Source organism: Elaeis guineensis, chromosome 10, assembly GCF_000442705.2.
Source record: "Elaeis guineensis isolate ETL-2024a chromosome 10, EG11, whole genome shotgun sequence".
In the NCBI taxonomy this organism is placed as follows: Eukaryota; Viridiplantae; Streptophyta; class Magnoliopsida; order Arecales; family Arecaceae; genus Elaeis; species Elaeis guineensis.
The window spans coordinates 74,618,270-74,627,793 of record NC_026002.2 but is presented as its reverse complement, the minus strand read 5'-3'; the positions used below and the strand labels follow the sequence as shown (position 1 = coordinate 74,627,793).

Here is a 9,524-nt window from a genome sequence, read left to right as displayed (position 1 = left end):
TATCGTACGTGGAGATGTGAACATCAACGCACTACATGTCTTATGCATCCTGGGTCATGAATTGGGGCCAGTGCTGCATGGTACTGTTAAATGACCCAATGAGCCTCTACCATGCTCAGCATTCCGAGGTTCGGTTGGCTCAAACGGAATTTTTGAGCTAATCATGGATGAACTACTCCCGTTCTACCTAGTGCCATAGCCTATGTAAGGAACAGTGTTAATTAAGCCAAATTGAGAAATCAGGCTATGATATAGTGGCCGCATCCCCCTCCATGTGAGAGGATTTTAGTGGATTTGAATTAGTGGTAGTATTTTTTTCATGCTTTTAGACAATGGTGTTATAACCACATACATAATCGTTAATGGTTTTGACCACCCTCCTCCGATACACTTTTCATTTTTCCATTATAACAAACTATTATAATGACCTTTTTTTTTTTTTTTTCTGAAATTCAAATTAGTGTTTCATAATTCTCCATAAAAATGTTTATATAGTCCAAAAGTATATTACTTATATAGTAAAAAGTAGAGAAGAATATCTTTAGTTTTTTTTATCACCCATTATTTTCATCATAACAGGGTTATTGATGTCTCGAAACTGGCCGCCACTGATACGACAGATCGAATAATGAGAACTAGCAACAAAATCTTCGATCATTTCGCCAAAGCTCACCATATGGCCGATTTCAGAGGCACGTAGAGAATTTCTCAAATTTCAAATTCTTCTTTAGCTAGCGATAGCCCTATCATGATTGCAAATGGCTTCCACGACCATATGACTAATATGTAAGATCCGTAAGCAAAATGTCTATATGTGATCTTGAGGACACGTGATCAATTACAAAAAATGGCTGATCCACACATTTGAATTTCTCGATAATGATCACCGACTTTCACTTATATAAATCATTTTCAGAGGATTCTCCAAATAAGTATTCTTGAGCCCTTTTTACGTCTTTGTATTGCCACTTTACCGCTCTCATAATACTTCTGTTGTTCCCTGGAGTCTGTCTAATTTAGATGTCGGAGGATTTCCGTGAGGTATTTAGAGCAAGAGAGCTTTCTTATATTTAATGTTTCAGATCAAATTTGACGTTGGAACGAAGATCCGAGTACAACTTCCTCTGTCCAGCATCACTTTGAAAATGATTGGCATCGGAGCCATCATCATCCGAGTACAACGATCATTGCATCACCAAGTTGGCGGCATATTGCAACCTCCATTCGACCTTTTGGCTCTAAACGAGCTCGGCATCCCGATTAATTAGACCAATTTCCAACACTAATAATGATAATAGTCATTATTTTAATAATTATTTTAATATTAAAATCTAAAACATTCCTTTTGAGGTAAAGTAACAGTCGTCACTGTTACATAAAATCTTGATTGTATATGGTAGAAATGATTTTTGTACTTCTAACATGAAGTCTACGGTTAGTCTAAAAGAAATAAATACTATAAGCTCCAAAGAGACTGTTTTGATGGCTGAGTAAAATGACAGGCGAATAAGTTTTGCACGGCTCGTCAAACGCATCTAAGCGCTGGGGACATGCGACTGGCGTTCCCCAACGTGAAAAGCTTTGGAGGGACTCCGCTGGATACTTCCCGGATTGACCGCCGGGGCCTTGAATTGATTGCAATTAAAGCTAAAGGTGGGGGGAATAAAACTTAGGCATGGGATTCTCTTGGATTTTGTCACCAAATGGTCGGATGTGACTACTCTTCTTTTAGAAGGACACGGCAGGGAAGCAATACCTCACCATTCCAATGGATCCACCCAGCCACTACCAAAGAAGCCAAGAATGGTTGCAAGCGAAATTCTCTGCGTTGCCTGTCCAACATGAATCTGGTTGCAATAAGTTTTCAAACCCAGCTTGTCGCCACTTTTATTGTTGCGTGGACGAACACGTCTGAACTGGATTATTTGTGCTGGTCCACTCCAAGGATTTAGTGAAACTTGAAGCTTTTTGGAAGGCCGTGGTGCATGGGATGCATGTATACGTTGCCTTTTTTTTTTTTTTTTCTTTTAAAATCTTAAAATTTTGAAAAATTAAACTCACTTTCTATCTACATATGCCTGCATATATGTTCGGCACTGCATTTCCCTCCTATAAATTTCATACGCTAATCTAAATTTTGATCTAATATAAGCCAACAATCTAATATTGATGGAATACTTGGCAATACATACACAGCACCTCATGCAACCCTTTTTTCCTTTTTCTTTTTAGTTTGCAACGGGAGGGAGGACTACTTGCACTATAATTTCTACAATTTCCTCATGTAAACTTGAAACTCAAAATCTATGCTCGCTAAATAGACAACCAGGACAGGGCCTCATTCGCTTGGAGGTCTTATGCTTAAAATGCAAAATTTATGCATATCTGGTTAGCGAAGTTCCAAAAACATGAAGTGAATGTCTGTTTAAATTATTTTCAGAAAAAAAAAAAAATGGCTACAAAAATGGAAAGTCAAGCAAGCACATAGAAAAATCTTGTCCAAACGCTGATATTGTCAATAATGCCCATGCAAAACCAAACAAGTAGCATTCATCTAAGAAAAATTGACATGTGATTTCAACCAAAGTCTACATCGAATTTTTTAAGTTAGCATCAAGAAGACGGCATTGTCTGCCATGACTAAGATGGCAAACCATGACATCTGAGACCTATCTACATTGTATTTTCAAAACAAGCCAGACCATGGCCTCATTAGATCCACGCAAACTACCAAGCAAAGCCAACCCAAGGGCCAAGCTATGGCCAGGAAACCCCACACTCGCAGGATTTCCACCACCGAGTGTTTACTTGAAGCAAGTCCACTTCCAACTTGGGACCAAATCAAAACAAAACAAGATCAAGCCAAACAAGGTTAGTTGAGTTTCACAAGTTGGAACTTGCCAAAACAAAACAAAAATCAAAGAAACAACGAGCTCAAACTCAACTGCCAAGTCAAATTTTTGGCACAACAATTTAAACGTTTTTCAGGAATAATTGACAAAGCAGACGCAATATGTTGATCCCTCTGTATCCGTTTCCCTATAGCTTCTGCAACCACTATAGTCATCAGGAAAAACGAAAAAAAGGATCTTGTGCAATATTCATTTAATTCTTACATATTGACCTATAAAAAGAACATAAATGTTCAAAGGGGTGCGCTGCTACTCAGTCAAGGCAATCAACAGAGTAGTTCTTCAGCAACACAGAATGAGAAAAATAATTAACATCAGTTTCATGACTGGGAGCAAAACTTTACTGCCGCCACTGACTGGCATTGCCTAACAAGATACAGACCGTGGAAGATACTTCAGTGGATAGCTATCACAGAACAAGATGAAACTTAAAGCAAAATAACTCATCTTTGATTTGAGTAACACTCCCTACAACATTAGAACAGGGTAAAATTACCAATTAAATTTATGGATCATCGTATACAGAGAGCCATGGCCAAATAAAGTGCTGGAAGTAAGCTGATCAAATCTAGAAACCAGGCATGCAAGCCTGAAAACAAAAATAGAAACCAAAAAGGGAAGGTCACCTTCTCAATCTTGGGGCCAGAGCCATTGCCGCCAGAAGGAGCATCACATTCATTCCACCAGCCATGTCAGCACCTGCACCCTGGTCCATCTCGGCAATAATAGGGTTGCAAATGCTTTCCAGTTCCTTCATTTTGTCCCGAAACTCATCAGCCTCAGCCAATTGGTTGCCATCCAGCCACTGGATAGCCTGCTCAATTGCATCCTCGGTCTTCTTCTTGTCTGCAGCAGCCAGCTTGGATGAAATCTTATCATCATCCCTGACAGTGTTCTCATATTGTAGGCATAAATTTCCAAGGCATTCTTAGCCTCAACCTTCTTCTTGTGCTCCTTATCCCCGGACTTGTAGTTCTCGACTTCTTTGGACCATCTTCTCTTGCTCAACCTACTCTTGTCATTGGTAATGGTGATCTTGTTCTTTTGTCCAGTGGTCTTGTCTCTGCAGAGACATTCAAGATACTATTTGCATCAATGTCAAAGCAAACCATGATCTGAGGAACACCCCTTGGAGCAGGAGGAATGCCAGACTTCAATTTTACCAAGGAGGTTGCTTCCCCAGGTGCTGGTCCTTTCACCTTCATAAACCTGAATCAAGACACTAGGCTGTTTGTCAGATTACGCTGAGAAGACCTGCTCCTTCTTGGTGGGATTGGTTGTGTTTCTTGGAATTAAGATAGTCATGGCGCCTCTTGCAGCCTCCAGTCCAAGGGATGGGGGTGACATTCAACAGAAGAAGGTCCTGCACCTTCTCATTACCCTCACCACTCAAAATGGCAGAGTGGACCTCAGCTCCATAGGCCACAGCCTCACCAGGGTTGATATTCTTGGATAATTCTTCCCATGGAAGAAGTCCTGCAACAACTGCTTCACCCTAGGAATTTTTGTGTACTCACCAACAAGGACAACATCATGGGCATCCATGTTAAGCTCCTCAAACCTGGCCCAGATGGAGGAGAAATCAATGCCCTCTCAACCTCGATTAAGGTTTGCACAGTAGATGAAAGGGTCCTTTTTGCCTTCTCGCAAGATGTCCTAAGCCTCCTAAGAGCCCTAGGGTTTCCACTGCTTTCTTCTGTTTCCTCTTACTCTTGGACAAAATGGTTCACCAAGTGCCTGTCAAAGTCCTCTCCACCAAGGTAGGTGTCCCCAGCAGTGGCCTTCACCTCAAAGATACCCTCCTTGATGGTAAGAAGCAAAATATTGAAGATGCCTCCACCAAGGTCAAAGATAAGAACATTCTTCCTACCAACACTGCCATTCTTATCAAGCCCACAAGCGATAGAAGCAGCTGTCAGCGCATCGATAATTAGCATGACATTGAGGCCAGCGATAACTCCAGCATCTGGCACTGAGAGTCATTGAAGTAGGCAAGTACAGTGACAACAGTATTCTTGACAGTAGATCCCAGGTAGGCTTCCGCAATCTCATGCATCTTCATTAGGACCAGATGAGATTTCTTCTGCTACAAACTGCTTCTCCTCACCTTTTGTACTGGACAACGATCATGGGCTTGTCCCCAGGGCCAGCAATAACCTTGAAGGGCCACACCTTCAAATCACTCTAAACAGAAGCATCAGAGAACCCCTGCAAAGATCAAGTGCTTAGCATCTGCAAAGCAAAGAACAGGATCATAATCCTTAAACGCAGAAAGATCTAAATAAGAAATACTCTTATTTCAAATTTAAAAAAAAAAGAGCAGCATCACAAGGGCCTATGTTGACCATGGTAGAAATTTCAGAATCAATAGGCCTAATCTCTAGTTTTAAGGATATTCTGAATTATAAAAGCTAACATAAAATTAACTTCAGTAGAAACAATTCACATGCACTTATTAAACAACTTCCACATTCAAGATGTATCACAATTTCAAGACCACTGGTAACCTCAAATCAGATATGGAATGGTGTTCTTGACAAGATGAAATATTACCGTAGGCATCTTAGTTTTTCAAAATGTGTTCTACTCCATCAAGATCGAATAGCCAGCAATAACTAGTAACAGCCTTCAGGGACATTCAAATGACCCAACTTCAGCTTATTGAACACTTAAAAAGCTGTGTACTGTAGGCATATTAGTTTTTCAAAATGTGTTCTACTCCATCAAGATAGAATAGCCAGCAATAACTAGTAACAGTCTTCAGGCACATTCAAATGGCCCAACTTCAGCTTATCGAACACTTAAAAAACTATAGTATATCTTATATGTCATAAGACAATCTTACAGCATCTATTCTGCTCCTAGATAATTTTCTCTTTTGGATAACACAAGGAAATATAGAATAAGAAATGAAGTCATCCATACAAAGGTGGATGTAGCATTACAAAGGACAACTTGAGAGAAGGATGGCTTAGATAGTTTGGACAGTTACAATGCAGGCAATGGGTCGTACCGGTACAAATAAGTGATTTAATACTTTAAAAGTAATGATAGAGAGATAAAGATAGACTGAAAATCATATGGGCTTTAGTAGCACGGGAGAACTTGATGTCTCAACATCTTTCAGAAAACTTAATATTCATGTAGCCAAACCCAACTAGTGTGGGATTAAGGCTTAGTTGACTTGAGTTGGGTTGGGAATGTGTCATTGTCAAAATCAAAAAAACTTGATGGAAAAGACTTCCACTCATAGACCCCAAAGAAGAAAATGTTAATTAAATATAACCATCTATAGTTTGCTATTTCAAACCATATCTATCTGCTACTTGTGACATGGACACTTGGGATCATCCCCATATGCCCCCTTCACCATCCACTTGGGCCCCGCTACAAAAGGTACTCCAATTATGGCATGTTTGGTGTTGCTTCTGCTTTATAAAAAGAAAAGAAACCAAAAGCTAGATTTTCTAGCATCTCCTAAAAGCACTTTTGTAACTTTTGTTCTTGTGGAAGTAACCTTTAAAGAATCATACCAAACATTCATTTTTCCAGAGTGTTTTTTTTTTTTTATGCTGAAAAGTCAAAATACACTTTTTGTGCAATACCAAAGATGTCCTTAGAGTTATTTTCCTCCACCACCTAATGAACCAACCACTCGACTACCATAAAGAGTCAAATGTTAGTAAGCAATAACCACTTCTCAACTTCTTGGCTGAAAAGCACTAGCCACACTGGAAGAGGGAACATGTGACAGGAGAGGGGATACACAGAGAACATCGATATTTCATTTCCTATTATACATAGGTATAATAGCCAGACACATCTTGTAGTATTTATTCAACCTCCATATTTATTCTAAGAAAGAGAAAGGAAAACACTGCATAGACCAAAACAGGGAGTATTTTTAGTGAACCTATATTAAGAAATTGAGAATGATGGAATTATAGCCATCTACCTATCATATATTAAGTAAAAAAGATGCACTTTGAACATATTAAGAAATTGAGAATGATGGAATTATAGCCATCTACCTATCATATATTAAGTAAAAAAGATGCACTTTGAACCTATGGTATCACAACCATTCATCCTACAAATCTTGACATCCAATGCTCTTGATTCATTTGCTCTTGGTATGTTGAAATCCAACACCCTCGATATGTATGTGTATATATATCCATATAAAGCACATGGGCAGCAAGTGATAAAATCACAATTATTTTTGCAAAAGACCATGCATAGTTTATTAACTTATAAAAAAAAATATCATGATATCAAGATGCTATTGCCACTGGATGTTCAATGCTTCCACAACCAGTGGTTCCATGGACAACACCCATGATCATGTCTCCCTAAAGATCATGCTAGATTTCATACATCTAAAGTCATGGAAAAGTTGTTTGGCCGATCCAACCAACCCAACCCTCTCCCCACCCAAACAGAAAAACAAGAAGAAAACGAAAAAGGAAAGAGAACATGACAGAGAAATTGTCAACTAGGTCTGGCTCCAAACATAGTTATTTTGCCAAATATAAAACCAGGTTGGTTCCATGTTACAAATTCAAATCTGTGTCTGGTCAGATGAAGAACCATCATCCAATGTAGACCTAACACTACAAAGAGCATTAAATTGCATTGTGCTAATAAATCAGACAAAGAACACCAGACCCAGGTCAACCAATACTTAATCCAGGTCAGAGTTGGGTCAACACCAGACAGAACCATCAATACAGGTTGCTGCCCAACCAAAAATTCTTAAACCCAATGTTCTGTACCCCTAGCATCCGAAGTATTGGGTACATCAGTAAAGCCTCGCCAATGTACCACCCATACAAGCCAAAATAAAACCTAAGAGATTACAAATTCCCACATGCGACATGCTGAATTTGTTGTTTTAACAGAAACAGGCGTAAAGACTTCCTTTTTTCTGTGGGTGAAGGTAAAGGCTCTCTTTTCTAATCATGTATGGAAGGTTCTGAACTGAGGTGTTCTTACAAAAATTTACTTATTTTCCTTTTATGATGCATAAAAATGAACAGATTAATAATGGTAACCATCGCAGGGAGAAAAAAGTTGATATAACAATAAATGAAAATTAGTTTCTCAAAATGTTTTATCACACAGCAATACATATTTAGTGCTATGACGGTATGTTCAACATGATTCCCCATATGAACCTAAATACATATTCAAGGCAGACTGAAAGCATTTAAAAAATTTAGAAAAAAAAAGTTCTGGCATGGCAAAGTGAAGTCTAACATTCATCCATGTGTACATCTACCTAAAATTTATACACGCCTAAAAAAACAGGGTGAACATGTTCCCAATATGAAGATTTCCTGTAAGCTACATAAGCTAAGTCATCATAACTTCCAGAAAAGATTACATGCCTATATGACAACTTCTTAACTCTTCAATACAAGTTTTGCACAAGCGAGCGGTGGTTTCTATGTGAAACCATAAAGAAAACCAAAAGAATGCATGGACTTAAAAAACTTTAATGTTCCAGTACCATTGTGTGCTAGTGTCCCTAGAGTACTCTATCCTTTGCTTTATCATCATGAATTTACTTAGTATCAACATCAAGTCTGTTTGTATACAACCAACAATTTCAGATTAAAAAGCAAATCTCCTTGTTATAAAATGATTAGATTTCCATGCAGCTTCCCCTTTCTCTTTCTCAACAATTTAACTTTTTTCTTCTTTTACTAAAAGTTATAGCATCTTACATATAAATGCAATTCATGAATTAAGCCACAACGAGATCAATATAAAGATTATGCAGGCCAAATAATGTAGATCTAAGTAATTGAAACCCCTGACAATTAACCAACCCACCTATAAATAGTTGGAAGCCAAAAAAATAGTTTTTTTAATTAGTATAAAGCATTAATAGATCAGATATTGGAAGAAATATTCAGGGAACCAAATAGAAGCAGATACATCAACGAAATTCGAATCAACCTCATAAAAAACGCACCAGATCACAGATCCAACACGTTTAAGATCGAAGTAACAGAAATATAAAGGAATAAACGCAGATATATTCAATGTATCAACAGAAGATCTAAGAAAGGAGAAATCGGAGTGCGAGAAACGCACCGAAGATGGTGTTGGTTGGGTTCATGGCAACCTGGTTCTTGGCGGCGTCGACAATAAGATGCTTAGTGTCCGTGAAGGCGACGTAGGAAATGGTTTGCGTTCCCCTGGTCGTTGGCGATGATCTCCACCCGATCGTGCTGCCACACCCCGACGCACGAGTAGGTCGTCCCGAAATGGATCCGATCGCCGGACCCTCGCCTTTTACCATGGCGTCGTCGGAGATCAAAGAGAGTCGAGACAACAAGAAGAAGAAGAAGAGAAGACGAGAGCAAGAGAACCAAGCGGGATTACTCTGCTAGGGTTTCCGAGAGGCAGAGAGTGGGGATGTGGACGTTACCCTGGCTTTATGTATGTGAGATTCTAGGGTTCTGAAAAGTTCGGAGGACTGTGGTGGGCCGCCCGATCTAATTGGACGGTTCAAGATTTGCTGCTCCTCCGCGGGAGGGGGAAGACTTCACCCTGACTCCACCGCGCACCCACATCCTACGTGGCCTCGGTGTGGCGCTCGGA

At 39.3% G+C, this 9,524-nt stretch overlaps 1 pseudogene; it reads right to left on the bottom strand.

The window, feature by feature from the left end:
* Nucleotides 1–3,340: 3,340 nt before the first annotated feature.
* On the bottom strand, nt 3,341–9,301 carry LOC105052209 (heat shock cognate 70 kDa protein 2-like; annotated as a pseudogene).
* Between the last annotated feature and the right edge of the window lie 223 nt (nt 9,302–9,524).